This window comes from Mauremys reevesii, linkage group 3 (assembly GCF_016161935.1).
Source record: "Mauremys reevesii isolate NIE-2019 linkage group 3, ASM1616193v1, whole genome shotgun sequence".
In the NCBI taxonomy this organism is placed as follows: Eukaryota; Metazoa; Chordata; order Testudines; family Geoemydidae; genus Mauremys; species Mauremys reevesii.
In genome coordinates, this window is record NC_052625.1 from 111,063,934 (window position 1) to 111,081,922 (window position 17,989).

Here is a 17,989-nt window from a genome sequence, read left to right on the forward strand (position 1 = left end):
ATGATGGGTCCAGATAATGAAGATGTCATCAATGTAGTGCAAGTAGAGTAGGGGCATTAGGGGACGAGAGCTAAGGAAGCGTTGTTCTAAGTCAGCCATAAAAAACAAAACAGCTTCTACAATCTCTTACTGGTAACCCAGAAGGCAAAAACATAGTTCCCTTAAAGCAATCCAGCCTTGAGCTCTCACCCAGACAGCCACATCAAATATGATGGAGATTACTGAAAATCTTGTTCATCAGATATAAAGTTCTACCAATCCCAAGAGATCAGACACATTATCCATCAGAATAATGAATATTTCAGATCTTGTCCAAATACATGCTTACAGCCAATTGGTATTAACTAAACTAAAATTTATTAATGAAGAGAGAGAGTATCCTGGTTAAAAGATCATTATACACGCAGATATGAATAAAGGTCTTAGGTCAGTTTCATAGTAGAGATGATGAGCTGCTGAGTTGCAAAAAGTTCTTTCCAGAATCAGTGCATCAGATTATAGTCCAAAGAGGCAGTCCATCTATAGTGTTTGTTTAACTGCTTCCATGAGAAGTAGCAGGGTAATCCAGACTGAAGCTGGAGACCTCAGTCTTGTGACTTAAGCTTCCCCTTACCAAGCTTAAACAGATCTGAGATACAGGACGGGGGCCCTAGAGTTCTTTTATAGATCTCTGGCAGGCTATCGATAGCCTTGGGTGAAGCACTGTGGCTCTGAGGTAAAACCTCCTATTTCCTATGTATACACAGGTAATTAGTAGCATTCATCAGCAAAAGGTATTTAGAACATCAAGCAGTTCATAAAGTTTACTACAAACTTAAAAGAGAAATATAGGCAATGATATTACACCCAAGTTTCATCTAAATGTTAATATTCCTTTTTTAATCTCTGAATCAATAGAATATAGTAAGAGCCCGGAACTATCTGGCTACATTGTTAACCTCAAACAAGATTATAGGTAAACTCAGACAAATACAATCACTGTCTTCTACTAATTCTCTAACAATACAAGTCTACATTTCAAAGCTCTAGTCTATCTATGCTTTGTTAGCTATTTATAAGGAATGTCCCTAATTACCATTTACATACTTTTAAAATATGTCTTGAAAGGTAGAATTTGGGTAATTTCGCCTGCTAGTTGTGTAACCCTTTCTGGCTCAGTGTCACAATAGTAATGATATCCAGCTAGTGAACATCTAAGACACTATCAAGTTTGAAATATTATGGTGAAGATTACATGCGCCATATATTTAAAAATTGTACTTGATACAAGACATTTGATAAAGTTCTCTAAAAAAAATACAAGCGTAGGTGACATTTACCCATTTAAACATGGAGGAAGACATCTAGGTTTTACATCTCCTCCATCTCTTTATGCTGATGTGTGTGTATAGTGAAATTGTTAACTGAGCTCCATTTTCTTGTGTCCTTTTTCTTTCCTTCTAGCTTTGAATGAGGAGGTCACTCCCTCCTTGGAGGAGGTATGTTCTGGGAACAAGCTGTGTATAACTTAAAACTGTTTATATTGATACTAAGAATTCCTGGAGGTGTAATGGTCTAATTGGTGAATACATTCAGGTTTCTGTATTAAGTTTTCTCAAAATTGAATAAAAAGAAAGTTAAGAAAACATAATAAGAAAAGATTGCTAAAGAGTCAGATGTGGCTGCTGGCAAAGCAGATGTGTTTATGCTCCAGGTATTTTTTTTATTTTTATGTTCTGTTTCATTTACACTTAGGAAAGGTCAGTATCAGTCATGTTTGTCCAAGGCCTAGTGATTATTAGTTTGGACTAACTGTGCAGATTGCTGGAAGCATACAATGAATACATAGTATTGAGGACTGTACAGTTTTAAGGCTGATGCCTAATTTTACTTTTGGTCCATTTCCTGATTTTTTTTTGATTAGTCTTAATTAAAATTAAGTTTATACCCTCAGTAGTCAAGGAGATATTGTCTCATTCCTTTCCCTTGCTCACTTCTTTCCTTTACACACTAGGTGGACTTCTTGGAATTCTAAATTTAGCAGAATCCACTATAGCAATAAGTCACAACAGTGCGTACATTCATAAGCTGCCCATGCAGACTTTGGATGCATTGCAAGGCATGAAGCTGAAGGTTAATAGGCTACTAACAAACACACTCCAGTGGAATGGCTTATTGGGCTTAGGATATAGTTGATTATTTATACAGTGTACCATACTGCTATGAAAAGTATTTCCTGGTAAGGAATTAAGATCCAAATCTGCAGGTGGAGGGCATGAAAACTTGCTTGATGCTTACCTGGTGTTAGCAGAAGGTGCAATGTCAACTCTATAAAAGTATTCCTCATCACTCCCCCTGGTCCAATAGTAGACACTGTGGGGGGCGGGGATCTGGATCCACAGATGGGAAGAGGGTGGACTGGGGAGGAGGGAGTAGGTGAGGCTCAGAAGAACATGTGCTTTCCATTCATCATCCCATCCCCAAACCCATGGGGATTCAACTCAAACATTAATACAGAGTCAGCACTGAATTCTCTGCCTACCCTTTGTGATATTGTGGGGACTGCCCAAACCAATAAGGGGCCCTGTCACCACCAGCCCTGTAATCTTTGTGCTATGCAGCTATGGTTCAATGCCCTGACACCAGTAGCTAGCCCACAGGCATGAGGTCTCACCAACCTAGTTACTCCTTGACACCAACAGCCTTTCCAGTCTCAAGTCTCCCCAAATCTGTCCTTGAGTTCTTAATTACCAGATATGCAGACCATTCACCTCTGTTTCATCATCCCCGAAGGCACAAAACCAGCCCCTGTCAGACCAGCTCACTTTGGCACTCACACTCCACACACTGTGCACACCAGAGACCTGCTTTGAGTAAAAATAAACAAAGTTTATTCAGTAGAAAAAACACAGATTCAAAAATGGAATAGTAAGGGAAAGCAAACATTCAAGACATAGTCAATAAATGTAAAGACACAATCCCAGGCATTACACTTCCCTATTAGATAAAATCCCTGTTCTAATAAGAGTCATCCTTAAAACAGTTTCTCAGGGCAGGTCTACACTAAGGGTGGGGGTCGAACTAGGGTACGCAAGTTCAGCTACGTGAATAGCGTAGCTGAATTTGAAGTAGCCTAGTTCGAACTACTCACCCGTCCAGACGCCGCGGAATCGAAGTCCGCGGCTCCAAGGTCGACTCCGCCACCGCCTTTTGCAGTGGTGGAGTACCGGAGTCGACCGCGGGGCTTCCGGAGTTCGAACTATCGCGTCCAGATTAGACGCGATAGTTCGAACTCCAAGAAGTCGAACTCACCGCGTCGACCCGGCTGGTAAGTGTAGACTAGCCCTCAGTGTACTCTCTAACTATAGGGGGGATCCAGCATTCATGGACAGCCTCCCTGCTAGAGACTGCTTCTCGGATTCTGGATAAAAGACTTCAGTCCCAAGCCTGTTTTTACAAGGCTTTTTCTTTCCTTTCTTCCCTTCAGTCCATGGTGCCTCACATTGTTTCAAAGTGGGGAGTCGCCCTCTTGACTTGACAGCCAGAATGTCTCAATGTCTTTCCATTAATTCTAATGGTCCATCAATATCTTTTCCTGGGCTGGAGAATGGATCATTGCTTGAAGCTGTTTTTATGTAAATACACCTCTACCTCGATATAACGCTGTCCTTGGGAGCCAAAAAATCTTACCGCGTTATAGGTGAAACCATGTTATATTGAACTTGCTTTGATCCACTGGAGTGCGCAAACCGCCCCCGAGCACTGCTTTACTGCATTATATCCAAATTTATGTTATATCGGGTGGTGTTATATTGAGGTAGCGTTGTAATTGATTTGGGAGGTGCCTCTCCCGGCTTAACTACTCACTGCCTGGCTGTGAGGTATAGTCCAAATTGTAGTATAGATTATGAGCACAGTTTTTTACGTACACAAATACTTAGGCCTGGTCTACACTACATGGTTAGGTTGATTGTAAACTGTCTTGCATCAATCTAGCTGTGGAATTGTCTTCACTTAAATTCGGGTCCTGCTGACATCAGTGCCCCTCTATGCCAATTTAGTAATATCGGCTTCCCAAGCAGCGTAGAGTCTCAATCAATGTAATTAGGTTGACGCAATGTTATTGTAGACACTACGTTGCGTGCCTTACTGGCTTTCAGGAGCCGTCCCAGAATGCCCCACACTGACAATACAGTTGATACAAGCTCTCCTGATGAGGATGCACTGCTGACATAAGGAGCCAAGTGTGCACACATGCAAGAGATTTAATAACCATGGTGGCCATCTGCTGATGTAAGTTAGGTTGACATAATTTTGTAGTGTAGACATGGCCATAGATTCATAACCACAGTCTGTATATATATCTCATAATGACCATCAAGTTGAGACCATTACAAGCTTTCATAAAAGACCTTACTTTATATACTTTTATAGTACAATAATATAGTATGCAATCAGTTGGTTTAACTGCTAATTTTGGGGGTTTAAACCTTCTGTTCTTCCCCTGGGGGAGTCTGGACCCTGATTGTCACATCCTCTCCATACTCTTTAGTCTCTTTTGGGATCTGAGGGTTATTCTGGGGCCACAGTGGAGTCCCTAGTTAATAAGCCACACTAGTCAGGAGTCCAATGAACCAGGGAGACGCAGGAGGCACTGTAAAGTTGGAAGAATGGCTACAGGAGATTCCCTGCAATCTATTTTATACCATAAGTGAATGACCCTGAGGAAATTCCATATCACTTCTGGATTCTCATATGTGCCATTCTGAATTGTTTTCCTGGTTTTGCAAGACTGCATACATTACAAACTGTGAGTAAAGATATACTAAAAGGGTATATTTCCGAAGTAATTTGCAGTCTACTTTTAGTGGGAAAAACAATGACTGTGAGTGCCAAAAGATGTAGACCTGATAAATTCCAGGGAACGGATCAAAACAAATGTAAATGTTTAAACTTCATTTAGATTCATAGGTCATAATCTGAGCCATCAAACTGATTTGATAATGTGGTCCACATTGTTCTCATTTACTGACTGCAGTGGGACTAGCAGTGGGGTTTCTCACCAATCTAGCAAAGAGCAGAGTGTGACCTAATGGTTCCAGCCAGCCAGCCTCCTCTGCTGAGGTATGGCACCCTCTCTCAAACAGCAGCATAGATTAAAGCGGCAAGGGATGTAACTGAGTCGCTATAGCCAAATCCTGTGCACACTGAAGTCAATGAATAGGCAAAATTCCCATTGGCTTCAACGGGATCAGGATTTGGCATCTCATATTTTACAACAAGTTTCGTTTTAACCCACAAAAATATGTAAAGTGTTTTTTGCTATTTGCATAACTCTTGTGTTTTTCCTCATGTGATGAACTCACTTTCATAACTCTTTTTATTTACTATTTTACCAGAATTACAAATTCCTTAATTTAATCCTGTGTTGTACAAAACAAAACCAAAAACTTCTGTGCAGTGTAAATCTTCTTTGGAGTAAAATTGTTTGCCACTGCCTTAGCGAACTGGGGTCCAGCAGATACATGGGGCCATTGTATCTGGGGTTGATAATAGAAATGGTTAAATGCTAACATGAAAAAAGGGTCACTAATCTGCAGCAGATAGGCATGAACACATTGTTGCAGATCAGAAAGGAATTATGATGTTCTGAGGGGTTTTTTTCATTGGAACAGTGTTGTCTCACTGTGAAGTCAAGTAGCTCAAGACAGTGGCTTCCCTAAAAAGTTTCTCTGTTTTACATTTTGCAGTGCAGAATGGGTGCTATAAACACATCAGAAAAACCACACACCTAACCTCTGTTATTGTCAGGAATATGGGCACTTAGTTTTATGCCCAGTTGAGTCTGAGCTCCTTCTCAAAGCATTTCCTTTAGCAAAACAAATAACTGCCAGAATGACGAATGCTACAACACTCAATCTGTTGGAAGACTAAAATGCGGCTTTGTTGTCATACTTAGGATCTCCCAGGAAATGAACACAGCAGGGAGAATTGTTGTTTCGACTTCTCATACATTCTCGTTAGTCAGCAATGTACTTTTCCATGAAAATGCACCCACTGGTGCAAACCCAGCATATGGTGCTTCTTGAATCAGAGTGAACAGAAAAGGTCCTGTAGTGGCTCAGCATATTGTGCTTGCTTTTGTCTTTCTATATCCTCATTCAAATTCAGTGGTATTGGAGTTCCTGCTAGGTTCCTTTGTACGTATAGAGGAATAGTTTTCTAGTGGGTAAAGGCACAGGGATGTATCCTTCAGTGATCCTGCTAACATTTTACAATAAGAGAAATATCTGTTTGAATAGAGATGGTTAGCTCTGAATACAGAAGGCTACTGTACAGGCTATGGGCCCTGCCACAAATTCCTATCATTTAATTCAATGTGAATTAATATAGAGGGCCTCATAGGGCACAAAGATAATTTAGCTCTCTTAAAAATCATACAAGATCTAATATAAATAGTAAGCGGAAATGCTGTTTTCTCCAGCCAGCAAGAGTGGTTCTGTGTTGTGAGATTGTGTAGTCGTCTTAAAAATTACAGCACATTCATAAATCCCAGCTTCCTTGACCACTGGATGTTGTGATTCTCCTGTCACTGTAAATGAGGTCATTATTTCCACCAGCAGTGATGTCTGCAGAAACACCTCTTTAATGCCAACTCATACAATAGCTTGAATGAACTACAGAATGGATCAGGGTCCATTAAAAATCCAGAGGGTTAAGATGACCTGCTTAGAAAAGTTTACTCATGATTGTCCTTCAGCTTCCACCTGTTAAGAAAGTAATGGTATCTTTCGAGCTAACTTTTGGTGAAAAAGAGAGAACGAGAACTAAATTGTTCAAAGGACCATTAAAAGGTATGGCAGGGAGAGAGTTGCAAAGGGGGATGTAACAATGGAATGATGAAATACAGATGTGAGGAAGGAGGAGGAGGAAGAAAAACAGTTCAAGCCCAGGAACCTGACTGACACTCTTCTGAGCCTGATATGGCCAGGGTGTCCAGCAACCCCCAAAAGCACCTGAGCACATCACAGGATTGGCCATTATGAGAAGTATCTTGAAACAGATTATAACTCTTCCTTCATTGGTAAACCTTCTGACTTTGTACTCGGAATGGGGATTGTGTGTTCTCCTATGAATTTATACTAACAAGATATCTATTTTATAGTATCACCGCATAATACTCGGGTGTGGTATGCACAAGAAATATGGATTGTAGAGTGATGTTCTCTGAACTCAACTCAGACTTCCTCTACTTCCACAACACTGGACAGACTGATAATCGTCCTGTGAAGTGTGGTCTATACTGAGTCACTTGAAGCCCTATACTTACTAGTTACATAAATATATTTTTTTTAAATTTCCTTTCACCGTTATCTTTGATTAATCTATGAAATACTTTCTATAACTTTAATAATCAGTGACATTTTCTTACAGACCTTCTGTAGGCATTGAAATTACTGTTTATTTGGCTCTGAAATGTCTTAACTTCAAATAAGAAAGAATTTATTTTTTTTTGATGGTGGGGTGCTGAGCACTCTTTGTCCCAACTGGCTGAAATCTTACATTTTATACTCACTTGAGTAGTCCCATTCAGGTCAAGGGGACAACTCAAGTGAGTAAGGCAAACAGGATTTGGCCCATTGTCTATAATGGAAATTGAGGGCCCTTGCTTTATGTACAGTTTGGTATATTTTAAAGGCTATTTATCATCTAAACTATGAACTTTAGAACTGCAACTTTTTAAAAACATGTAAATGCATAGAAAATAATATAATTTGCTTACTATTTTTGTTCTGTGTTTGTATAGTACCAAACACAATGGGATCCTGATCCATGAGGAGAGCTCCTACCTGCTACCATAATACAAATAATAATAATACTCAGCCACCAGTCAATACACGGGTGGCAACATGACCATGCTTGTGACAGGTATGAGACTAGCCTGTCTCATGTCTTGTAGTTGGCAGTCACACTATGGATGAATTGGGTGACTGGGCCAAATTCTCCTCTCAGTTATACATGTGCAAGTCCATTATTTTAAAAAGGGCTTCAGCTAAGGAAATGAGAGCAGAATTTAGTCCAATATATAATCTAAATCAGGGGTCAGCAACCTTTCAGGAGTGGTGTGCCGAGTCTTCATTTATTCACTCTGATTTAAGGTTTCATGTGCCAGTAATACATTTTAATGTTTTTAGAAGGTTTCTTTCTATGTCTATAATATATAACTAAACTATTGTTGCATGTAAAGTAAATAAGTTTTTAAAAATGTTTAAGAAGCTTCATTTAAAATTAAATTAAAATGCAGAGCCCCCTGGACCAGTGGCCAGGACCTGGGCAGTGTGAGTGCCACTGAAAATCAGCTCACGTGTCGCCTTCGGCACGCGTGCCATAGGTTGCCTATCCCTGATCTAAACCAAAATATACCAGCACAAGGATGCTACTGGGAAACTTCCAGAGATGCTTCCAGGGATGAAGAGGTTTTTTTTCTCTTTTTACAGATCATGTTCTGAACAAAATACCTTGTATTTTTATATACCTGCAGTTTTGGGGAGGAACTCAGTTTCACAGACAGTCATTGATTCCAGCTAGCTACCTTATAGAGTTAATCCACAGCCAGCCACTGAAGTCAGTCAGAATGATTTCCCGCACAGAAACAATAGGAAACTGGATTTGATGTGTCCAGCATGTAGCATACTGCCTTACTATCTGATAAGTACCAGGTTTATTGATTTCTTAATTGTCCAGTTGTGTCAATACTTTCTACTGGGCTTAGCTGAAGTGGCAAAGCTGTTAGAGATAAACCAGGGATAACTGGCACACAGAAAAATAAATGCAAAATGGCCATCCTTGCACTTACTCTTCGGGGTCAAAATTTCAAATTTCAAAACCTTTTTTTCATTTGGAAAGAACGTGTTGATATTTTTCCTTTTGACAGTTTTAGATTAAAAAAAAACTATCAGAACTTTCTGTTTCATATGAATTTTTTGGGGAATCGTTAGGAAAGGGATAGATAATAAGACAGAAAATATCATATTGTCTCTATATAAATCCATAGTATGCCCACATCTTGAGTACTGTGTGCAGATCTGCTTGCCCCATCTCAAAAAAGATATATTGGAATTGGAAAATGTACAGAAAAGGGCAACAAAAACAATTAGGGGTATGGAACAGCTTCCATATGAGGAGAGGTTAATAAGACTGGGACTTTTCAGCTTGGAAAAGAGATGACTAAGGGGGGATAGGATATAGGTCTATAAAATCATGACTGGTGTGGCAAAAGTAAATAAGGAAGTGTTATTTACTCCTTCTCATAAAACAAGAACTAGAGGTCACCAAATGAAATTAATATGCAGCAGATTTAAAACATAGAAAGGGAAGTATTTCTTCACACAACACACAGTCAACCTGTGGCACTCTTTGCCAGAGGATGTTGTGAAGGCCAAGACTATAACAGGGTTCAAAAAAGAATTTAGATAAGGTCATGAAGGATAGGTCCATCAATGGCTATTAGTCAGGATGGGCAGGGATTGTGTTCCTAGCCTCTGTTTCCCAGAAGCTGGAAATGGGTGACAAGGAATGGATCACTTATGATTACCTGTTCTGTTCATTCCCTCTGGGGCACCTGGCATTGGCCACTGTTGGAAGACAGGATACTGGGCTAGATGGACCTTTGGTCTGACCCAGTATGGCCATTCTTATGTTCTTATGCAGACATACGCATGCTAGCTCTGCTCAAGATAGGGTCTGTCTGCTCGAGCTAGTGTCTAAAAATAGCAGTGTGGCTGGGGTAGCATGGGCAGCAACTCCGGCTAGCTGCTTGAATACAGACGTACCTGGATCCCTTGTACATATTTGAGTTCCTAGCCTGAGTCACCAGCTGTGCTCCCCTGGCTACACCACTATTTTTAGCATGCTAGCTTGAGTGGAGTTAACATAGGTATATCTAAGTGACCTGGGAATCACATCTCCAAGCTCACATATAATAGTACCTTTAGAGAGCTGCATGAATATGCATATCTAGGCTCCATTCTCTACAGGGACACCAGAGGGCAGCCTTAGTGCTCCAGCATCATAATTTTGTGATATTAGATCATGGCCTCATAACACAGCGTGGCAACATCAGTATACATTATCACAAAGTTACAATGCTGCAATGCAAACCTCCATGCCTGCTCTAACTAAATTATTGTCACTGATAATTGCAACTTTTAACTTCAGACGTAGCAGCATTTCAGTGTTCCTTACTGTCTGTATAGGTGGATACAGTATGTAATGCATTTTGGAATCCCTGCTCAGAATGAGTTTTTCATAATGACTGATCAGTTGATTGCCCTAGCTACTGGCATTTTTTTTAGGATGTAAGTTTTGCTATTGGGCTTGATCTATAAAGCCCAGTGTAATTTGGGCCCTGAAAAAATTAGAGACCATCCTTCTTATGGACAATATAGTCTGTTGTAATAACCTTGTACTCTCCAACCTTGTAGTCAGGGGATGGGGTATTGTAGAATATTTTCATGGATGCCCTGGATTCCATAATTTGCTTCCCCACTGATGTGACATGGCTGGGATGAAAGTAAAATTTAACTCTTACTGGTACGGGGGACAGCTCCAGCGGTGATTTAAAGGGTGGCAGCGGCGTCTGAAGCCCTGGGCCCTTTTAAATCTCCAGCCCCGGGGCAGGTGCTCCTTTTGCCCCTGTGTTGGGAGCCCGGGGGAGGGCAAAAGGGGCAACGATGTTAAAGCTCTGCCACGGCTGTACAGGCCGGCAGCCACTTTTTACAGGTACGCTGTACCAGCCCGTTCCGGCTTACTTTCACCCCTGGACAGACCCCAAGGTTGTTGACTTTCAGGGCATGTTGTTGTTAGCCCTGTGGCCTGAAGCCTGGAGAGAAGGGAGCTCACTAGTGTCACCTGTTGGTGAAGTGGGAGAAGAGTGGAGAGAGCTGTGTTACAAGAGTGTACCTCACAGAGGGAGCTCTCTGCCACCATCTTTTGGAGAATAAAGGGAATTGAGTGAAAGGGCCAGGCCTTATTTGCATTTTAGTTATGTGACAGCTTGGGGTATTTTTGGTAAAAGTGCAGTTAAATTTTGAGCTTGAGGGGCAATAAAATGGAATGGACAAGGACAAGATATAGGCACTGAATGTGCCTGGGGATACCCTGACCAAGACTGTTGTCAGGCACAGTTAAGGGATCCAGGACAGAGCCATAAAGAGGGAGAGAGGGGGAAAGAAGCTCCTGCCTTTTGGTGGGAGCGTTTCTCTGGTGGTTAGGACTCTATAGAGGGGTTCTGGTAAAAAAAGCTGAGCTGAGACTGCTGTAGAACAGGCATGGTGCAGAGCTGAGGGCAGCATTGACTTGAGCTGAACTGAGGCAGCTTAGGCTGAAGTAACAGAGAGAACAGCAGCTACATAAGGGACTCTGGCGTGGACCTCTCTACCTAGCAGCTAAAGCTGACATCATCCCAGCTGGGTCAGGTGGCAGAGCCCCCAAAGCAGCCCAAGCAGCACTGGCCTGCTAAAATACTGGACTTCTCCAACACAGGGTAGCTAACCAGGAGTAAGAGCTGGGGAGGAGGGAAGTGACTAAATGCACTAATCATTCACTGTTGCCAGGAGGACTGAGGTGGGGACTATTGTTGCGGGCCCCCGGGTGGGCGGGAGTGTTACCTCATAGAATTTATTAATTGCTGGTTTTCCAAAGTTTCTTCTGTTGTCCTCTTTTTAATAAAGTTCTCTTTGTTTTAACCTCTGGACTCAGTGCTTGCCAGTGGAGAAGTATTGCTTGTGAGCGGGGTGGTAGATAGTTTCTCATGTTTCTGAATAGGGGCTTGAACTGCTGTTGTTTAAATCTTCAAGGAAACCTGTAGCAAACGGAACCCAACCCCTTGTTCCTGCTGCCAACACCTGGCAGGAGGGTAACATTGCTTTCAGGGTATGAGAATGGGATAAGTTTTTGTGTAAGACAAAGGATTAGGAGGCAGGTAACTTGGGGCCAAATTCAGGACCAGTTTGGTTCTGTTCCTGGTTCTGCCACTGAATTCTTCTTTGACACTGAGCAAGTCATTTAACTCAGTTTTCAACACCGTAAAATGGAGATAGGAATGACATATACCTCATAAGGCAGGCAAAATAAATTAATGTTTATAAAAGCAATGCAAGTTCCCCAGAGAACAAATTCTATGTAGTTGCATTACAAAGTATTGTTGTGATAATTATTGGACATACCGGGCCTGATTGTCCTCTTGCTTTTAACACTGGCTTTATACCACTGTATATTAGGGTAGCCAGATAGCAAGTGTGAAAAATCAGGACACGGGGTGGAGGGTAATAGGAGCCTATGTAAGAAAAAGCCCCAAATATTGGGCCTGTCCCTATAAAATCGGGACATCTGGTCACCCTACTGTATATTCCAGTGACTTCAGTGAAGTTGTTCCTCGTTTAAATGGACGTGAGAGAGGAGAATCAGTCCTGCTGGCTGCATATCAGCCACAAAATATCACAAATGAAATGGCTATTCAGCCACTTCTCAGCTTCTGAGAGACATTCTGAGTCTGTTGCTTATTTTATGCTTGTCAGATTTACTTATGCTCATTATGGCCATTCAGAGAGGGTTTTACAAGTGGTCTTGATGGAAATCAGGAACAGTGGTAAAAAATATGGTCCTTCTGACAGGCACTTATGGGAAACACAAGACCTGTATCTGGGAAACATGAGATAGAAACATATCCTCTGCTGTTTCATTGCACTGGAATGTCACTAGCACTACTGAGGAGAAAGAGCCCTCTGTGATTTAGCTTCCTCCAAGGATTAAACAACATGTCTCCTTATGTAAGGAAATCAAAGTCACCAGAAGGATATCTTATTAGGGCTAAATTGCTAAGGAAGCAGGACAGGAATAACCAGAGAAAACGGTGGCTTTGGATCCTAGCAGAATAACAAACATATTCTGATTTTTCTGCATTGCTCTCTCTTGTGGATGCTTGGTAGTGGATCAGCTTCAGCTTCATGGCAGTTCAGAGGAACTGTGCCAAGGAAAAAGCTCTGATAATATGAATAGCTATTAAAAGTTAAACACATATGACCCGTCACTATCGTCAAAACATGCCAGAGGCACAATAATGTAACAAGTCATGGCATATCTGGTATGTTGACTAGATAACATATATAGTCCAGGACTCTACAGGCATTTACCCCATTTACTACTTTGTTTTATTTGTCCATAATAACCTTTCATTGCTGTGGTTCTCTTTCATCAAAGTTAGAAAAAAGAAGACATTCACAGCAGTTGTTTGTTTGTGTTAGGTGAAGTAAAATAAAACTGAGTCTCAGACCTGGAAGTTTCATCCAAGATTTCTCCCCCCACACACACACTTCCTTTACACCTTTGATGTCTGCCCTTTACCACCCACCACCCCTTTCTCTTACCACACACCTTCTTGTAATAGCCTTCAAATGAAATTATCTTCCCTAGGACAAAAGAGGAGGTTGTGGTTGCTATAGATGACATCTCACGAGTAGGCACCGCTTGCTCGTTGTGTTTATTCCGTTCTCTCCTAGCTATGGTACCTGGAGTCGGAAGGGTCACTCCACAGTTTGAACTGGCATATTTTTAAAGTCTTTTCTATTATGAAATATTTATGAGAGGAAATAGGGTTGGACATTCCTGCAGCCAGTCCAGTGTAAGAACACTATGTTCCTTCCTTCTTAGAACATGTAAATGTAGTCAGTTTTTTAATGGAGGACACACATACCTCATTCCTTTACATTTGAAGTGAGCTGTCAGAGGAATGTAAACTTTTATTTGGAGCAAGCCCTCAGGTAAAGGATTACCATGTGCTGCACAAGAAAATTCCAGCATGCCCACCAAAATTCATCCTTTGGGGAAAGCTATGAATAGAAAGTTTGTACACTGCTATGAATATGGATAAAATACATCACCACGCAAAATCAAAAACACATATTTTGGATCCCATAATATTTTCAAAAATATAGTCAAAAGAAAATAAACACAGATTTTGTGTGTTCATTTACTGTTTGAAGTACCTTTGGGGAAGAGAGACAGCAACAACTTTTTTTTCCAAATTATTCATTCTTCTTGATGCATTTCAGACAGTGTGAGGTTCTTTGGGGAAGCACAGCAAATTAATTCCCTGGATCTCTTTATTTCTCAGCCTGCAGTTCATTCTGAAGGAGATTGTCTTGTGCACAGCATCAGCAAAAATTCTGTACTCAGGACTTATATTTGATTTTAAAAGGCAGAAAAAAATTACTGTCTCTAGCATCACAAATTATCCTTTTCATGAGTGTTACATGCTCTTTATTAACCTTGCTGTCAAATATAATTTGCATTTTCAAAGCTACTTCCAGATGAATTGTTGTTGCTAGTTTGCTGTGGTCCATGTCAGTTTCTTTTGAAATCAAAGAAGTTCTAGAGATGAGAAAACTTGTGTTCATGAGATTCCCAGCTCAGTTTTGCACGTCGATGAGCTTTGAATTGTCCAGAGAAGATAGCTATCTAATGTGAACCGCTGCACCTTTTAGAGGTTTGCCCATCACTTTGCTAATATAAATTTCATATTAAGTTTTATAAAAAGCGACAAAGAGTCCTGTGGCTCCTTATAGACTAAAGTGCATCTGATGAAGTGGGTATTCACCCATGAAAGCTTATACTCCAATACGTCTGTTAGCCTATAAGGTGCCACAGGACCCTTTGTTGCTTTTTACAGACCCAGACTAACACAGCTACCCCTCTGATATTAAGTTTTGAACTTCTTCTATAGCATTGTTCTCTGACACAGCATTTTTGAAGCCATATACTCTCTGACCTTATTATAATGACATAGGATCACACAGTTGTGTTCAGTAGTGTCAAAACTATTGTTTTGACTTTTTGTATAGGTAGTGAATTATTATTTATTTTTTTAAAGAAAATGGTAGTAGAGGGAGATGTTTTAATAGCAGTGAACAGAAGTAGTAGTAATAATAATATAATACTTTACATATCTACAGCATGTTATTTTAATGATATAATCTACACCGCATATTCCTGGCAAGGAAAGCTTAAATGATTTGCCCAAGGTGACACAGACAGGAGTGGAACGCTGATATTCAGACTCTCAGTCCTGTCCTTTAGCCATAGGCCATGCTTAGAGCCATTTTTTCCTTTCTGTAAAGCTACTTTGTGATTTCAAAGTGTAATTCATTTTTTAAATGTGCTCCCTAAACCCTGCACCTGGACAATCAAATCGATACTAACGTGCATAAAACATGTATCAATCAAATGGCAAAATGTGTGTCAACAGGTGGGATTTGACCATTTGACTCAGGCACGCAAATCTGAAAACTGAACCCTTGTGTATTATCCATGGAACTTGCAAATGTGCAAGGAAGGGCGAAGTGACTGAACAAAGACCTTATACCCTCTTGTGCCTACCTGCACATAGGATGTGGATAAGCTCAGTCTCTGCATTCCAGGACACATAGGAACTGCAGTTTCTGTCTGTCCCTATGGATTCAAATCCCCCCCAAAGGAGAATGGAGGACTGTCTCAAGTGGAATGTTATAATGTTCCACCCCCTCCCTACTCCACATACTGGGAAGTCTCTGGACTGCGGCACAGTCCTTCCAGTGAACCCCGTGGGGTGATATGTCTTCATACCATCCTCAGGGTGAACCAGTAGCTAAATGCCACAATCTGGCCCTCAGTGTGCTCTGGGAGGGAAAGAGGAGCTGGGGATTGTGATAAGATCTCACTGAACTAGCAAGTGGGGTTGAGTGGTTGGAGGTCTGTAACTTTATAGGAGTCTCATTTCATGGCCTGACAGACCATAACACTCTCCTCCCATTGCCCACAAGCTCTGCCATAAAAGCAGGTTAACAAAAGGAATTATAAGAGAACAGACTATTCTGAAGCATTTTATGCCCCACTGACGACAGGATCTCGAGCAGATAAATGTTTTTGAACTTGAATTTAGGTCAGCTTTTTGTGAGCAGTGTTTATAATGGAAAAGTGTGTCATCCAGTATTTTATAGGAAAGCTTAAAGTTTCTGCTTCACAGTTGTTTTACCTAAGGGAATGTTTTGTGTGAACTGCTGGGAACTTAATGTTCTTCATGTATATTTACAGAAGCAAATGGAATCCCTGAAGGTGAACACAAAGAGCTGGCACATGTGAGATTCTCTGCACTGGCCTGTCCCACTGAGTATTGCTGTTCCACTGTGTGTTTTGGAAACTGTGACTCTGTGTAAGAACAAACAGATGGCGTTAATAGAGGGGCAATCACAGCTAAGGATCTGTATTTTTCAGATGTCCAGACTATTCAGACCGTATAGTATGCTGTGTGGGATAGTAATGTCAATGCACCCTGCTGACGTATAAGAATGAGCACTGTTTCTTTATGCGTGCAGCAGGGAGGTCCTAAGCCAGGGGTGGCCAACCTGGGGCCCTAAGACAACTTGTGGCCCTGGAGGCTCTAAATTGTTGCCTTAAAGGGCAGCTGTTTTAAGAATAAAATGTGTATTTGATTATGAATTAAAAATGTGGTCTCTGAATCACACCCTGTCATTTTTAAACTGAAGTTTGAAAGGGGAGTTGGAGGGGAGTGCCTCCTGAATTTGGCCCCTGCTTCAGGCAGTCTCTCCTTGATCTGAGAAGCTGCAGCCTTCACTCTATTTTGAGACCTCCTTCAGGGAACCTCCTCTCATTGGCTTCCCCAGTTTCCTACCCCCTAGGGAAGAATAGCCAATCACAGCTGCTGCAGAAGGCAGGCTGAGTTCTCTCCTCTTTCCCTCAGCCAGTCGGAAACTTTTAGGCAGTAGAGAATACCATTTTCACAAGAGGGTTTGCTAGAGGAAGGAAGAAAGAAGAAAGAGCCCCAAAAAATGAGTTGTTCATCCCTCCACCCTGTTCTTCTGTATCCCTGCAACATCAAGCTGGGAAGAGGGAGAAGAGGAGCCTCACTGGAAGTGCCCTATCAGGCCTGGAGTGCAGGGGTGAACAGTCCCTGGTGCTGCAGGAGGAGCAGAAACATGCTGAAGGGCAAAGGGCTGATGTGAGGTTAGGGGCAAAAAATTAATGGATTTGGAGGCGGAGGACTGGGACAGATGTGGTACTAGGTGGAAGCACAAAATTAATTGGCATTCTGGGGGCTTGGGAGAAGCTCTGTGCCATCCGGCAGCACTTTAAAAAATCATTTCAATGTGATCTCTGTTGAGTTTTACAATGAGAGCTCTTGAAGTGGGAGTCAAAACCACCATACTCGATACATTTGTCAGAGCTGGTTGCACTAAATGCATACACACGCTGAAGGTCTGTAGAGACAGTTAAAACAATCAGAAGACATAGCAAACCCCATGATTTAATGCTTTAAAAAACCACAACTCATGACTTGGAGCCAATCTCACATTTTTGGGGAGTGTGACTCATGACTTTTTAACTTTTAGGTTTGGAAATACCGTATAGGAGTTATTGCTTTGTGTCCCCTCTGCTGACAGACCTTTATAGAAGAGCCCAAGTGCAACCACTCTGCCACTTTTCAGCCTATGTTCGCTTTGCTTGTTCATTATTTACACTAGGTGCTTGGTCATTGAAATCACATGGTATTTTTTCTTCTCCTGACTTGGATAAATCAAACTTTTTTTTTTTAAAATGGGGGAAAAATGAAAATGAACTATGATAATTATTTTTGGGTAACTAAACATTTTTGCTAAAATACATGAAATATTCAGGAATCACAAACGTTTTCAGGAATAATTAGTGGTCACCCAAATACTTGCCAATAACAAATAATACAACTTCAAAAGTTGTAGTGAACCAAACCTGGCACTCTTATTTGAGAGAATAGTTACAAATGAGGGTGTTTTTAAAACACTATTCCTCCAACTCTTGTCCAAACAGTCCAGCATGCAGTCATGAATAACTAATATATATGCAAAAATTAGCATGGGTTCATAGGAGGGTCATGAATGGGGCAAGGAGTGAGGTTGGGAAGATCTAAGTTTGCAACAGA